A 16,974-nucleotide genomic window follows, 5' to 3' on the forward strand; every position below is an offset into this window, starting at 1 on the left:
TCCACGTGACTGTGATGAAATACCATGTACATCCATCACGATCCGCGAGCGGGAGTATAAAAGTCGTGTACTCCCAATACGAAAGTCATATCACCCTGCTACGCCTCAGTGACGACGCGAAGTGAGAAAAGCATGCATCGACAAGCCTTTAGTACCGTGCAGTGCATTGAGGTCAGACGGTCAGCTGGTGTCAACATGGCAGGAAGTCGATTTGATGCGTGTTGTTTTGTTTTGATTTAGTGAAAATATTCAGGTAGATAAATGCGTTATCGCATCGTGCCAAGGGAAATACAGGGTTTTATCAGTCCCTCGTATTTCCCTTGACACGATGTGATAACTTATAATAAAAATCTTCAATTCATGCTGGCTCAGGGAAATTGAGTTAATTTCTGGGTTCCTATCCTCATTCCACCGGGTACCCATGTTTGGCTTGAAGGACATTAAAATAATACAATAGTTGCATTTGTAATGTTGATAGATGTAACTTAGGATGTGTGTAAAACCACTCTTTTTTATGTACCTCATCTACTACTTGAAGACATAATGTAAGAAAACATATTCCCCTGGCAACATGTAATTGCAGAAAAAATATCATTACACAATTAAACTTCTTCCATCATTTTTTATTAATTCAACGATGGTATCTTAATCACACACCAACATTTTTAAATGTTATGTTCTGTTTTTTTTTCTGAATGGAAAAGTCTGCAGGATTGCCTGAAGATTAAAATTCCTTCACAGGCTAGTATTATCATTCATTGTGTAGAGGAAGTGAATGCCTCTACAAGACATGTTGCACTCAATAGCATAGCCCAAAGTGAATCACATTCCCCAGAAAAGTGAAATACGTTACTCCTAACAGATGGTGGCTTGTTGGGAGACAGCATGCCAAACATTAAATTTTCATCCTCTTCACCAGCTTGATCAATTCAGACCCTGCAACATACATACAGGCTCCTGTCTCGCAGACAGCAGCGACTAATTTGATTCAACTAGAAAATGCATGCTTATGCAGAAAACCGCAAGTTGAGAGTGGTTGTGGAAAATAAGATTGCCAATCACTTCTGGTTCTCTAGCCAGTGCCCCTGTTTAATAAGTCAAAAGACTCCATAACCTACTAAACAAGTGTGAGATTCCTGCCTCAGGAGCCACTGGAGGAATTGGAGATGCCCAAGGCATGGCGTAGGGCGTATAAATTTATTCATATCTCGATTCTGTTAGTTAGCTTGTGTAAACTTCCACCGTAATGCAGCATATATGACAAGAATGCAGATCAGTCCGAAATTGTTTATGAACACTGAGCCATATTAAATTTACCCCGAGGGAGTTTTTTCCATCCTGTCTGTTTCATTTATGTCTCTATCATCATGAGCCATGGATTATTTTCTTATAATTTCCTAATGCTTGGATGTTGTTTGATGTCTTGTTTGACATATTTGACTGAGGGGAGTTCTGTGTTTGGGTTAAACCAGTTTCTTAGAGTTCACGGTCTCACTATTATTTTGCACTATATTTTGCAAGATAAGTGCATTGTTCAACAGTGTATTTACAAAATTTAAGGCTTGTTCTTATTTGGCTATAAATTTCAAAGTCGTTATTAACTACCCAACATGGTATAATTAATGTTAGAAACATTGAAAAGGACAAATAATGTTGGTTGGATATGCAAGAAACAACAATAGCACATTTTTGTAAATTCTGAACTGGAGAAAAGATTTGATGACATAAATTTGAGCCTTGCAGTTACTTCCTTGTTTTTGTATGTTTGTTATTTAAAGCTGCTGTCTGCAATATCCAGTTGTATAATGTCACTCTGTAAATAATCAAGTCGTGACCAGAAAATCCATGAGCATTGATCATTAGGCTAGGATGATTTGCATCAACCAATTTTTGGTATGTTTGTTTGTTGTTTAATGCTGCTGTTGGCAATGTACCATCAATATGCCAACAATCTATAAATAATCAAGTCCAGTCAGGGCAATCTAGTGATCAACATCATGAGCATCAGTCTCCCATAAGATATAATGACATGTGTCAGCATGTGTCCGCTCAATCCAATTAGTCGCCTCTCAAGACAAGCATGTGATAGTGAAGATCAATTCTAACCCAGATCTTCATGGGCCCATCAACCAAGCCAGAGAGCCTATAAAATTATGGATTGTAGAATATCAGTTCTCACCCTCATCTTTATGCTCTAGAACCATAATACAGTAAATGAAAGTAACTGATATTCTCTGAGGCCACTATCTGGCCGTATAATCATGTCAGTCCAAAAAAAGTAGGGTGATTTACATTGACAGTGCCATGTATCATGAAATGTGCACGTTCTATCCATTATTCAATATCTCTTTTGTTACACCCACTCAGCTAAGGTTGCTCTTATCAAATGACACTTATTTGTTTCTAATTCTATCAGTAAGATATTGTAACCCAACATTTAGAGAATGTCATGCAATACCAACTGTTCCGTTTGTCAAAGTGTAGTTGACATTTGAAGTTTATCAATTTTATATTTGAGTACTGGCTATTTCAGCTGGAGTTAGTTTGATGGGAATGATAAGTAATCAGCTTGAAAGTAATCAGGGGCGGATACAGCTTTTGAGAAAAAACTTTTCACATGAGTTTCAATGAACATGTAATAAAATTTAACTCTCCCCGCCCCCCGCCTCCCCACTCAGGATCTGCCTATGTGTAATAATCTGAATTCTTCCTTATCATGTTATGAAAAACAAAGTATGATTTTGAATAGTGCATGCTGCGTGTATGGCCATAGATGCTCTTTTAGAGACACCTGGTGTCTTTATGGATTTTGATCCGCCCACATGGTTATTATTTTTCTTGTCTAATGGAATTATTTAAGATTGGTACATGGATGGCAACTTCTTCTGTATTGTATCACACAGTGTTTCTGGGCTACTTCTGCAGCTTCTTCTGTATTGTATCACACAGTGTTTCTGGGCTACTTCTGCAGCTTTTTGTGGTGATTCATCACAAGGTGCAAGAAGTTGCCCAGAAATGTTGTGGTATACAATAAAGAAGAATTTGCCATCTATATACACGTCATACATATTCACCAGCTTCTAAATGACTCTCAAGATTCTCAAAATTATATAGATGAGATTTTGGATGTTTGCGTCTGTATTGTTTAATACAATGTTTCTGGGCTACTTCTGCAGGTTCTTCAGGTGCAAGAAGTTGCCCAGAAATGTTGTTTTACTATAAAGAAGATCTTACTATCCATATACTTGTCTTGCATATCCACCAACTTCAGATGCTTGGACTCTGAACAAGATCTAAACAGAATCCTGTAGAACATCTAACAAATACAACTGCTTTACCATTCAAAGAGTCGCTGTATCGTATTAAAAGGTAACAGTATAGCAATGTCACAGCATAAAGAGTATTGCAGTTCTATGCGGATCTACCATTGTGTTGGCTCAAACTAGTGATTCTCAATTAGAAAAAATCAAATTACGCCTGCAGTCAGGTAATGATGGTTTGTTTGAAAATATATTTACCAGACTGTCTGTATTTATACATAGGCAACATGCTGGAATTGACAAATTGAAGAGAAATCTTTAATTGAACTCATGCTAATTGGATAGAACTATGTTGATGTGACGTTGAGAATTTTGTCAATAAATATGATGTAACAAGTGTATCGATCCCATTTTGCAGAGTTGTCAAGAAGAAAATTGATTCTGAAGTCCTCTTATAAATATCAGTCTTCAAAAACCAGCATGACACTAATTAGCTTATGTTACGATATGAAAGTAATGACTGAAAAAATAATGGTAATTGGTCAAACTCAGAGTCAAAGCATTGCTAGTAAGGTCAACCTGCATTTTGAATCTTGTTTTCATAAATTTTGTCTCATTTAAAACATAAAATTTTGGTCAACAGTTATGCATGATTATTTCATATTGCCAATATTAATGCTACGAATAAAGCTCAAAAAGTATTTATCAGATTAATTTTTTTCATTCATTTAAATATATAAGCTGATTGATTAAAAGTGTCTTGAGAAAATAATTGCTGTAATATCACTGAAATATGTGTCTGGGAAAGTAATACTGACAAACTGTCGTCCAGAACCAATTATGTCTGTCAGCTTGTTAGTTTAACATTTCTAGTTCCTTGGCGATTGAAATATTGTGGTTATATATCGTCCAGTGATGGGCAACTATGGCAGTACTGCCAGACTAATAATTTTAGCACCAGGCACTGTTGTGGAATCTGTTGGAAACATGTTTGTAATACACTGCCTTGTAGGGATGTATAAAACTAGTAGTTCTCTTTGGTTGTATCGACTATCAGGAATAGTTTAGGCACATGATGACCATCCTGATGTCAGGACCTATGCCCATGACTGTACACACCCACATGTACACACACTACCACACCCACACCCACATCCACACCCACACCCACACCCACACCCACACCCACACCCACACCCACATGTACACACACTACCACACCCACATGTACACCCACACCCACACCCACATCCACACCCACATGTACACACACTACCACACCCACATGTACACCCACAACCACACCCACATCCACACCCACATGTACACACACTACCACACCCACACCCACACCCACACCCACACCCACATCCACATCCACATCCACATGTACACACACTACCACACCCACACCCACACCCACGTCCACACCCACACCCACATGTACACACACTACCACACCCACACCCACACCCACATGTACACACACTACCACACCCACATCCACACCCACACCCACACCCACATGTACACACACTACCACACCCACACCCACACCCACATGTACACACACTACCACACCCACACTCACACCCACACTCACACCCACACCCCCAACATTCCCAACCCACATCCACATCCATACACACATCCACATTCACACCCACATCTCTACCCACACCCACACCCACACCCATATCTACACCCACACCCACATTCATACCTACACCCACATCTACATTCATTTGTATGCACACATCTACACACACACACTCACACAAGGCGGTCAGGTAGCCTAGTGGTTAAAGCATTTGCTTGTCACACTGAAGACCTGGGTTTGGCATCATTCCCCACGGAGGTACAATGTGTGAAGGCCGTCTCTGGTGTCCCCTGCTGTGATATTGGTGGAATATTGCTAAAAGCAGTGTGAAAACATACTCACTCACTCACTCACTCAATACAGGTGAGACTGATTCAATGGCCGAGTAGATGGGGTGTCTGAGTTGAGAGGGCAAGGTCAGTGGTTAGGTGCCTGATCACGTCACAGCAATAGCTGTCAGAGGCCCAGATGAGCTGCGCATTTGGTGAGAATACTCACAGAAAATTTCCAATTACACATTGAAAACATCTGTTGCATAGCACTTATGCATTTAAAATGTTAGATACGCAAAAAGTTTAAGACATATGCGTATTGAACTCCTTTCCTTGACATTTGAGTGGGTTTTGATTAGGTATGACATAAGGTAGTACATACCTGCTAAGTGAACTTACTCAGTGACATGTATACTTAGGTGAGTAAAATCAGTTAAATACCCACATATTTGAAAGCAGTGGGTAATGGAAAATGAAATACCCACTCCATATTCATAATACCCACTCCAAAAATACAATGGGTACAGTACCCACATGAGCTAAATCTTATTTTGAGCCCTGAACCATGAACAGATTGTTATTAATTATCTCTCACTTGCATTGAGGGGGGATGAAACAAGGATTCCTCTCTTGGAGTAAATATAATTCATCTGAGTTGAATCAAACAAGGATTGTTACCAATCAAAAGAGCTATAAAAACCAGGAACTATATGTGACACTTCTAGAATAAAACAACTCCTGTGTTTAGAAGAGAGGAAGAGCACTAGGCTGGCTTTACACTCAAAATGGCAAGCAGACATTCCAGTGCAGAACATGAAAAATGATCCAGATTTGGCTGAGGACAGAGTAACAAAGTTATCTGTATCTTGAATACTGCATCATGGGTACAGCAATGCAGCCTGCCACCTAGTGAGTAATAAAGGAACTATAACCAGTTTAAGGGAGTTAATTTTGCAGGAAAGTGATTTCTTCCATCCCAACAGCAGCCTCCAGATAGTTTAGACATCACATGAACCAGATGTTGAACAGCATCTAGTTGCCATACTTCACTAGTTTCACCCGCCATGATAATCCTCGCATAATCCCTGTCATCAACAGCAGTCTCCCTGATTAAAAGGGCAAAATACACATTCACGCCCATGCAGGCGTACACTCTGTGTTTAATGCTGAAAAAATCCCAACACAAAGGCTGTGTATCCGCTTTGCCTCAAGGACAATCAGTTACTCTCCCGTGAAGGCTAATCGTGGAGAAAGAATTATTTAGTTTGAACGCTGGCTACACATGTCCATGAACGTTCTACGTCGCACGTTTGTGTAAGCTAAATTGAACATATCTGTTTTGCAGGCTTTTATCAAGTTTCCACGTCACTAAGCTCAAATTGAAGGCTGCCTCAATCAATAGCCCTATCATTGGACTGTGCACAACTATGGGTGTGAATTTATACATATCGATGTGAAAGGGATTATTGTTTGCGTGCATGTCTTGAGCCAAATTCCTTCCAGGGAAGTGGACATTGAAATCTGGTAATGCATTTACTTGTGTGTCTGAAAATATAATTTAAAATCGATGAAGATATGTTTTCTTTTTATAGAAGCAGTAGACGGCAACACTATTTGGATGTCTTAGAATGGCTTTTGTTTGTTGTAGGAAGATACAGGTTGTTTTGGTATGAAATTGTACTCTTGCGTTGGTATTTTAACTCAGGACTGTGGTTTATTTGTTCCTGGTTCATAATTGGTGTTCTCAAGTCATGTAAGATGGCGCAGTTATTTCATACAAAGAAAAGTCCTGAACCTTGCATGATGTGAGTCTGAAAAAAATGGGGTTCTGTGTAAGGTCTTTGGGCCTAAAAGTGACAGAAATAGACACAGACACAGGATGATCCATGTCAGAACTTTTCTGCAGTAGCTATTGCTTGTCGTAAGAGGCTAATTGGTTCAGGCACTTGTCATCATATCCCAGTTGTGTGGACTGATGGTCATGATGTCATGCACTGGATTGTCTGGTCCAGACTCAGTTATTTGCAGACTGCCTTCATGTAGTTTGAAAATTGGTGAATGTTGCAATTTTGTGGTTCGAATCCAAGCACAGGAAATTTTGACTGTAACAATGTCATTGTACATCAACAAAATATGGGGAGAAAATCATGGGAGATACAGCTCTTGTATGTGTACTAAAGGAATGGTGCAGACATGCCAAAATAATATTTGGAGTGATCATGGATTCAAACCCAGAATCATTGTGACCCAACTCTGTGCTGAGTGTTGAGGTAAGAACACCAGAGCTGGAACTAGATGTTGTCATCAGCATATTATAGATAAGTCACAACAACATTCAAAACTGGACCATGCAAATCAGGAGTTGATAACAGTCACCACAGTCCAAGCTGTCTTGCAAGATGACAGTCTTACCATCCAGTACATAGCAAGACAAACTGGCTGGTCCGAAGGAGTGAATGAGTGAGTGAGTGAGTGAGCTAGCTTAGATTGTTTCTTAAGAAGAGAAATGAATTATGGAGATCTATTCTGCTGTGAGTGAGTGAGTAAGAGAGCAAGTCAGCCAGCCAGCCAGCCAGCCAGCCAGCCAGTCAGCCAGTCAGTAAGCCAGTCAGTCAGTCAGTCAGTGTTAAGCTGTGTTTAGCCTTCTTCCAGCAATATCACAGTCTCACTGTAAAAGGGCTTTAGAAATTATTCATATATGGGGATCGAACCCAGGCCTTTGGTATTATGAGTCAACACTTCAGCCATAATGCTACTACTCTGTCCCTATTGTGCCATAAAACATGGTTTGTGCTATTTTGGTATGCTAACAGTTCTCACGTCTGAACATCCAAATTGCATTGGTATGACCTTTAGAGAAATGTGAGAATCATACACAAAAATAATGTACCATACGTCCTGGAATTAAATGTCTGGCATTGATTTCAGAAGGTCTCCTGAATGATGGACCTGCTGAGGCTTATGCATATTGCAGGGTTTATTGTGAGATAGAGGGTTAGGTCCAGCCTTTATTCAAAGCAGGCATTTAATTAACAATTTGTTAAATGCACATATCTTTCATAAAAGCATTGAAAATTTATGTTCCCACTGAAATGGAAACTCCAGAGGACTCTAAAGACAGGTATCTGCAGATGGAGACCAAGGAATCCCAAGTGATGACGATCACGATGACGAAATTAAAAAATAGGCAAAATTGATGACATTGATGATGATGATGTTGATGACAACAAGGGCGGTGATGGCGATGATGATGATGATGATTGGCATTGACAAGATATTGATAATGAACAATATAGTGGAAATGAATCTACCAATGAACTTGATATACAGTAGTAAAATGCACCCAGACATGATTCTTCATTAAGACAAAGAGTTTTGACATTTGCACAAGAAACACATTTGCCAAAGTTCACAGCCCAAGTTCACAGAGATAGATGTGTCTGAGACGTGTTTGACAATATCACTAGCAAAGATCGATTCATTCATAATTAAGGACCGACCAGTGTTATTTCTTGTTTCAAGCATCTACATCCATACATATACTCAGAGAATTGAGTATATGGAAATGAACATGGAAATCAACTTCACTCTTGAAGATGACAAAACAAATGATCAGAGTTACTTCACCATTGCTCAAGATGTTTAATGGATAGACCTCCTTTAATCTTTTAAACATGTTTCGCGGTCATTCCATATACATTCACCAGTTCACCCCATGAAGGGATCTGGAATGACCTTGAAATGTTGTGTTTAAAAGATTAAGGAAAGTTTATCCCAGAAAGATCTTGGTCACCTATAACAACTTTTAAGTGCTGCTAAAAGACATCATGCTTCAGAATTGTTCATTATAATGACTTGCGAACAACTTGGGGGGCTGTAAAACAAAGAGGTTATATTTTTGACAGATGGTGTCTTTGCATTTCTGAAAAAGAGCATAACAGAAAATAATGGCTCATATGTCATATCTGTAAAATATGTTGACATATTTCATTAGCTGCTTATATGAAAAAATGGCAGGTGTAACTGTAACATTATTGCTTAATACTGGTGTTTCTAGTGTTGCTATTAAGTTGCTGAAACATTGCTGACACTGTAATCACTCACTTCCATGCTGTCCTGGAAATGCATCCAAGTTGGACGAACATGAATACATGACACGTTTTATGGATAACAATTTCTTTTTCATTCATTATTCTTTCTTATTCTGTATATAGAACTAAAAAGTTATTATTATAAATAAAATGTGTCATATTTCACGTTCATGCTTATGACATTATTCCATTTATAATGATTTAATATCATCCCACTCATGAGGATCTGGATCACTAATCCCATGATGTGCATTATTGCTCATAATATCAATCACTTGGTTCTCTTGTCCGGTCTTAATTATTTACATGTCAGCGTCATATTAGTTGACTATTCCTGAGAGTAAAGTTAACATGAAAAAGGAAGAAAAGATTCTGAGGGTATAGAATGTGCCTTTGATGTGTAAGTTCATACAGTCCATGGTGGCATTTTGATGGAGATTCAGAGCCTACAGAAGTCACGAGAACCAGTGCCTGGTGTTAGAGACCGCTCAGTATGGTGATTGGATGTACAAGTTGTTGATGACTTGCCACCTGCTAACACACATCACAAAGTGATGTGCCGTGGGGTTTCATTAGGAGAACAGGTCTCCAGCCACCTGCATTGGCCATTAGAATCAGTTGGTCAGACTTACTGACTATGTTAACAGCATCTCATGGTACACAGACAGTTTGGTGATCACAATATTGATCATTAGATTTTTTGGTCCTTGTCATTATGGTGGGTGCTATTCAACTGCAAAACTGTAGCCAGATTTCCATGGAAACCAAAACAGGTATTCAGTTGAAAGGAATCCATATGATCTCATTGTTTGATAAATCTTTATTAAATTTAAATTATTTTCAGGACAGAATACCATTCCCTCAATAACAGAAATGTTACACACATGATTCAGCAGCAAAATTGTATAAAATTCATCCATTTCCATCAGGAGTTCTGCAATCAATCTGCAATAAGCACCCATATTGTACTTACTTGATAAACCTAATCCTATTTACCTACAGTGGTCTATAATGCTGTTTGATTAGGTTAAGTCTGTGAAATGCTGGAGTACTAGCTTCTACAAGATACAATGTCAGTGTTTGGAAATCTCAGTGTTGACAAATTTGTACAAATCAAATCTATTCCACTCTAAATGAAAATCTTTCATAATTATGCTTTTTACAGTTAGCAGATAATGTAAAAATTATGCCCCTTATCCAGATTTTCAGTACGACCTTTCTTAACCTTTGACCTACACACACTCATCTCCTATTATCAGAAATAATTATCTTTGAAGGAGAATCATATATCCCTACTTCTAATCTAATGCGAAATCAAACACCACACATTAGTATCTACTATTGCTGGACATTTTAGATTAAAAATATTAAATTCAACCCTGTTAAAATATTCTGAATGTTTGTCTTCCTTAATTTATATAACGTTATTATAAAGTATTCAAAAGAGTATCAAATTGTCCTTGCAGTTTCAGGTCATTAACATCGTTACCATGTTCATGTTCATTTGATACCTTTAATCTACCATCAGAAATAACATCCTTTTCATATTTCAACTAGCAATATAATTGTGCTTCTGTGAGTTATCTATGGCAAAATATCATAAAGATATGCACAATTCTGATGAGGTCGTTACAAAAGAGATGTAATATCATTCAAACCAGATTCAAAAGATTACAAGAAAGCAAGACAGTTGTTTCCCTTCCACTACACATGAAGATCCCGAAAGAACTGGCTTGTAGCAACCAATGCTTACCTTATACTCATGCTTTTGATCACTGGATTTTCTGGCCCAGATTCAATTTTTTACTGACAATTGCCTTATAGCTGCAGTATTACTGAGTTAGATGTGAAACAAACAGAATAGTTTACTAGTATGTTCTTAAAGTATCCTCAAGATCTAAGCACCATGGGATTTTAATACTCCTGTAATGCTATTATTTCTTTGCTGCTGCTTCGATATGTGTCTGCATGAAACTGTAGACTCTAGCAGAACACATCCAATCCAATCAGGAACATCAGAAAATCTGTGGAAACGGTGATAAGAAAAATGGAGAAACTAAAGTCCTTTCCTAAGTGAAGGAGTCTACAGTAATGATCATAGTAGGATGAGAGGCAGTGATTTGGCCTAGTGGTTAAAGCACTTGCTTGTCAGACATGGGTTCTCTTCCCAACACTGGTACAATGTGTGAGTCCCATGTCTGGTGTCCCCCACCATGATGATGCTGGAATGTTGCTAAAATTAACGTAAAACTATACTCACTGATAATAGGATGGAAGGATCACAACCAAGAATACATTTACAGAGCACAATCCATTATTTAACAATCAACAATTTATAAATTACCATTAACAATCACACATTCCTATAATTCTATAAATGCCAGTTAAAAACTGATAAAATTTTGTCACTAAACAGTCTTTGACAAATCAGTCCATACATTATAATATTCATGCTAGTGAGACATTTTCTAAACATGTATGTTAAGAATGATAAAGCATTGTTCTTATAATTAAAATATAATAATTAAGGGCAGACATTTACAGATGCAAAACAGTACGCAGTGTTATCTTGATCCTGAACGAGGACTTTGAGATACTGTTGTTTCTTTTGGAAAAAATTCAGTTTTTACTTTCAGTGAACAGTGTGCTCACTAGAACCAGCGTTTATATTCATAATTTATACTCTCTGACATCATAACGAGAATTTTGACATTTGTTAAAGCTAGAATGGTAGAAAGTGTATTTTTCTGAAAGCGTTGCTTGGCAATAGGGCATCTGTCTGTATGTATTGTTGGTTGAAGAACTATAAGACTATAGATAGAACTAAATAGTTATGGAGCACATTATCAGAGGAAATAATATTATGTGCATGGTTGGTAAACATTACAGAGCATGGACATTGATAAGAGGTATTGAACACGATACAACACAGAGATGTAGTGAATTAGTAACATTGTATCATACAAACTCTAAAATGTCATTACTAATAATTACAGTCTGTTTGGGTTCAAACGAGGATGATGAATGATGAAAATAGCTTGAAATAGGGATGAGTGCAGAAAATATAAATATGACACATGGATCTGAAATCTGAAGTTTTATGATTGATCATGGAGAAAGGTTAAGAGACCATCATGTAAGGTTCTATTTTTGTGATTTGAATCTAGGGGTAACAAAGGACTGGTGGAATGGCACCAGCTGTTTTTTGTCTGGTAGTAGTCATCTCACCTTTCTGTGATAAGACACACCTTAAGTGGGTGCTCACGCTGTTCCACCAGTCATTTGTGAGCAGGTTCGATTCCCCCACATGGAAGTAATGTGTGAAGCCCATTTCTGGTGTTCCCTGTCATATTGCTGGAATACTGCTTAAAGTGTCGTAAAGCCATACTCACTCACTCACACTGAAGACCCAGGTTCGATTCCCCACATGGGTGTAATGTGTGAAGCCCATTTCTGGTGTTCCCTGTCATATTGCTGGAATACTGCTTAAAGTGTCGTAAAGCCATACTCACTCACTCACTCACACTAAAGACCCAGATTCGATCCCCCACATGTCCGCCTATTGTGATATTGCTGCCTTACACATGCACTCCAGTTTCTTAACCTACTTTTTTAATGAATAACGAGGGTTTGTGTTTCAACAACAAAAAAATAATCTATTAGTCACAAGTCTATTAGCATCACAAACTATGTATAGAATACAATCAATGTTTGACACCTGGAAAGTTTGCTAACCTTTACAGCATGATAGCTTTCAGTCAATGAGATCCCAAATTGCCTTCAATTAATCTCCCACCTTATAAGGTTCTGTTCCATTTTACAATTAATGACTGTGAGTTAGTCTCCCCGATATTTATCAAAGTTGTTCCCTGTATCAGAGCAGCAGGATCTTAATGATGTTCACAGAGCCAGACAAATAGCTTGCTTTGGCCACCAGGGGAACACCTACTTGCCATTTGTCAAGGTTAAGATTTCAACCCGTACATTTATTGTCATTTGGATGAGGCATTTTGTCTGTGTTGTCCAAACTATTTGTCTTTCAACAGAAGTTTGATGGTGACTTTTAACATGGAGAGTTGTACCTTTTTGATCGTCAGATCAGAAATTGAGTACAGTTAGATGCATTTGAGGAATATCACACACAAATTATGCTCTAAAATGATGTTTTTCAAGATATGCCAATGTCAGACATGTAGATACGAGGTGTAATACAGTTTGATGTGAGATCTGAAATTTATTACAATTTGATTAATTTGAGGAATATCAAACACAATTTATGCTCTAAAATTATCATTTTTACAGCACATGTCAAAGTAGGACATGTGCTACAAGGTGGTTTATATATTGAACAGCAAAGGAAATGCAACACTGCCACAAGTTTTTAAACAGGAGACATAAACACGAACGATTACTTTGTGATATCTCATTTGTTCAAAACTTGCATTTCTTATGCTGTTCAGTATAGATGTCAGGGAATCAGGTTGTTATTTGTGACATGTCACTGCTTTGAGGCTGAGTTCAAGCCGGACATTTGAAGGCCATGGTTTGAAGTTCATAGTTTGAAAACATACACCATGTATCATTCACAAGGATCTTTGTATGCGCAAGTTCATTCATATATTTAGAGAAGCCAAACACAAACATAATGTCTCTAGTTGGTGATGTATGACCTGGTTCACTTGATCTGGCCATTACTTGATCATTGATGTCATGTAATTGTCGATGCCCAGAAGCATATTTACTATAGATGAGGATGTCAATGAAGACAATCAACCACTGACACTTTATCCAGATCCTTGATAAGCAAAAACCTCAGCTAATGGTGATATTTAAGTGAAACAAAATGCATACTAACTGAAATAATTCAGCTGTGTTGAAAATCTGGAAATTCTAATTATCAACAGCACTGGACATTTATGATCCAAACAGCCTTTCATTTTTCCATCTCCCAGTACTTGCAATGTAACCTGTTATGTAAATTGTCAATCTGTCTGTGTAAAGGATGCAGTATTTTGCAATAGCTCTGTGGTAGGCGTAAAAGCAAGAATAATTAAAAGGAAGACAATTCTTCAGCAACATCTTTTGTGTAAATCAAGCTAATACTTGATAAGTCCATCTAGGTGTCTGTCTTTCTGTTTGTCTGTCTGTGTCCATGTGAGTGTATTTCTAATTTTAAGTCAAATAACATACAGTAATATCATGTCTACCTTTCTGATGATATATTGAACAGCAAAAGAAACTTGAGTTTCAAGAAAATGAAATTGCATAAGCGTTCATGTTTATGGCCTCTATTTAGAAACTTGGCAAAAAGGCAGAGTTGCATTTCTTTTGCTGTTCAGTATATATTTTGTGTTAATACACTTGGCCAAATGTTTATATTGTCAATTATATGGGCTTAATGCCAACTCAAGTGAGATGGTTCAACCACGGGCCATTTTGTCACCAATGTCACTGAGACTTCTCTCTTATGTTGTAAGGTCAAAATCTCGTTTCCAGAATCTAAGACTTTGTGAAGTGATATCTACTAACATAAAAAAGACTGAATGAAAATGAATGGTGGGACATGGGAACTTTAACAGATCATTCTGAAACTACAAAATATGAGAAAATTATTTCAGTTTTGTGCCAAAATATTTACTTCTCTTTTTTTTTCAAATTACATGAGAAGGGTCATCAGTTTGCAATTGTAATACAATCCATGGTTACCAGAATAAAAAAAATCTTCTGTCAACAGAAATAAGAAAACAATGAAAATTGCCCTATTATAATATAAATGTATCCTGTATGCACTGACATGATGTCAACTATACCCTATCACTTAAAAGGTTCAGATTCACACAGAAATAAAACTATATTTCTTTTATCTTTTTTTTCAAGGGATTTTCCTTCAAAATATAAAAACACAATATAATAGAAAATAATACTTCAAAGACTGTAAGATGCATGTATCGATGTCATAGATTTCACTTTTAACATTAGTTTGATCCCAATAATAGAACTCCAAGGCTTTTCTGTTTTTGATCATGACATTATAAATGCCAGCTGTATTCCAATGTGTTATATTTACATCGGAGCAGTGTGTTATCCTGTATTGGCAGAAAAACATCAACAGGTCAGCCTAGTACAAGTACTGAAGGGTCAGTTCCATACAACTGTGTTGTCAAGACACCAGAGAGTGTTGAAATTATGGTGTATGTGAAGGGTGTTAGTCAGAAGTCTGTATGATCGAACAAACGTTTTGTCTGTAGGTGATAAGATTTAACTGAAACCATTGGAATAAGTAAAATGTGCATCCTTTGGTCTGTTGATATTTAAATGTAAGTTCTTTCATCAGTATGCAGTAAAATATAGGACCTCTGGTCTGTTGGTAGTAAAATGTAGGTCCATATGCTTGTTGGAAATAAAATATAGGTCTTTCAGTTTGTTGTCAGTAAAATATGGGTCGTTTTGTTTGTAGGAAGTAAGAAGAATGTCCTTTAGCCTACAGACAGTAAGATTTAGGCTCTGTTGTCAGTAGGGAGTCAGAATGAAGGTTGTAGTCAGTTTGTTTTGAAGTGATTGTGCAGGGATGAAATCAGTATCACATTATGGCCTGTATTTGGGAGTGCCACATCAGTCATTAAAGTCCATCAGCACTTTTCAGCAATATACAACTGGAGTCAGTTTCCAACACTTCATGGAAAATATATGACTTCATGTTGATTTTTCCAAACAAAAGTGTTATTGCAACAGCTCCACCATAAATTTCAATAATCCCAGGTACTTCATTGTTTTCAGATAACTCTGATGTCTTGATTCAACAGCACTCACATTGTTTTATGTTCTGAATGTGTGAGCAGGACAGATGGTTATGTTTCAAACACTTTAAATATCTCCTCATTCAAGCCATATGTTATGGTTATCTGCTGGTAGTTGATTTTATTTGCTGGACACATGTAATGGATGACAGATACTATTGAAGTAGGATGTGTCCACATAGGACATCCTTTCTTGTTGCTGTATCAAGTACTTGAGTGCTGTTTCAAATCTAGTCTGTTTCACCATCCCTGAACCAGAATATTTGCCCTTCCACCCAGCCCTTCTTGCAATGCTAAAGCCCTAAATAAAGCAAGTCTAGATTTCTCTTGGTTCCCTCCGAACTCACAGGGCCTCCTTTTCAAATTAAATTAGACTAATTAGAATCAAGTTTTGAACTTCTTTATACTTGTTAGGGGTAAAAAAATATATTTTTGTACAAAAGTCAATATAGAAGCAAAGATGGACATAAACAATGTTGATGTAAGATGTTTTAAGTTTGGTGTAAATGTGATCTTGAACTCCTAAATTCAAATATAGTAAGTGTACAAGGCGTGTGAAGATCCAAGTTTGAATTAATCTACACCAACCCATGCTTTTCGTTGGAGATGACGAACATGATCAGATAGTCAGACTTGCTGACTTAGTTGACACGTGTCATTGTATTCAAGTTGCTGAGATCAAAGGTCATACTGTTGGTCATTGGATTGCATTGGATATTTGCAGACTGCTGTCACAGAGTGTAGCAGTAAACAACTAAGAAACAAATAAAGCAGTGCACAAACACTGCAGAACTTCTGATTCTAATTCAAGTACCCCAACTCATCCTTGGTTGACAAACCAATAGCTAAAAGTCCTTGACCATGTGTAACACTGTGACCAGTTCCAAACAAGAGACATGTCAAACTGCCCCAGAGACAAACTGATTATTTTCATCCACAATACATAGATCAGGC

At 37.5% G+C, this 16,974-nt stretch overlaps 1 protein-coding gene across 1 annotated transcript in view; it reads left to right on the forward strand.

Moving 5' to 3' along the window:
- LOC137297297 (voltage-dependent calcium channel subunit alpha-2/delta-3-like) overlaps positions 1-16,974 on the forward strand; it is a 222,546-nt gene that overhangs the window by 14,244 nt on the left and 191,328 nt on the right. The gene's annotated exons all lie outside the window — the stretch shown is intronic.

The sequence above is a fragment of the Haliotis asinina genome, chromosome 9, assembly GCF_037392515.1.
Source record: "Haliotis asinina isolate JCU_RB_2024 chromosome 9, JCU_Hal_asi_v2, whole genome shotgun sequence".
Taxonomy (NCBI): domain Eukaryota; kingdom Metazoa; phylum Mollusca; class Gastropoda; order Lepetellida; family Haliotidae; genus Haliotis; species Haliotis asinina.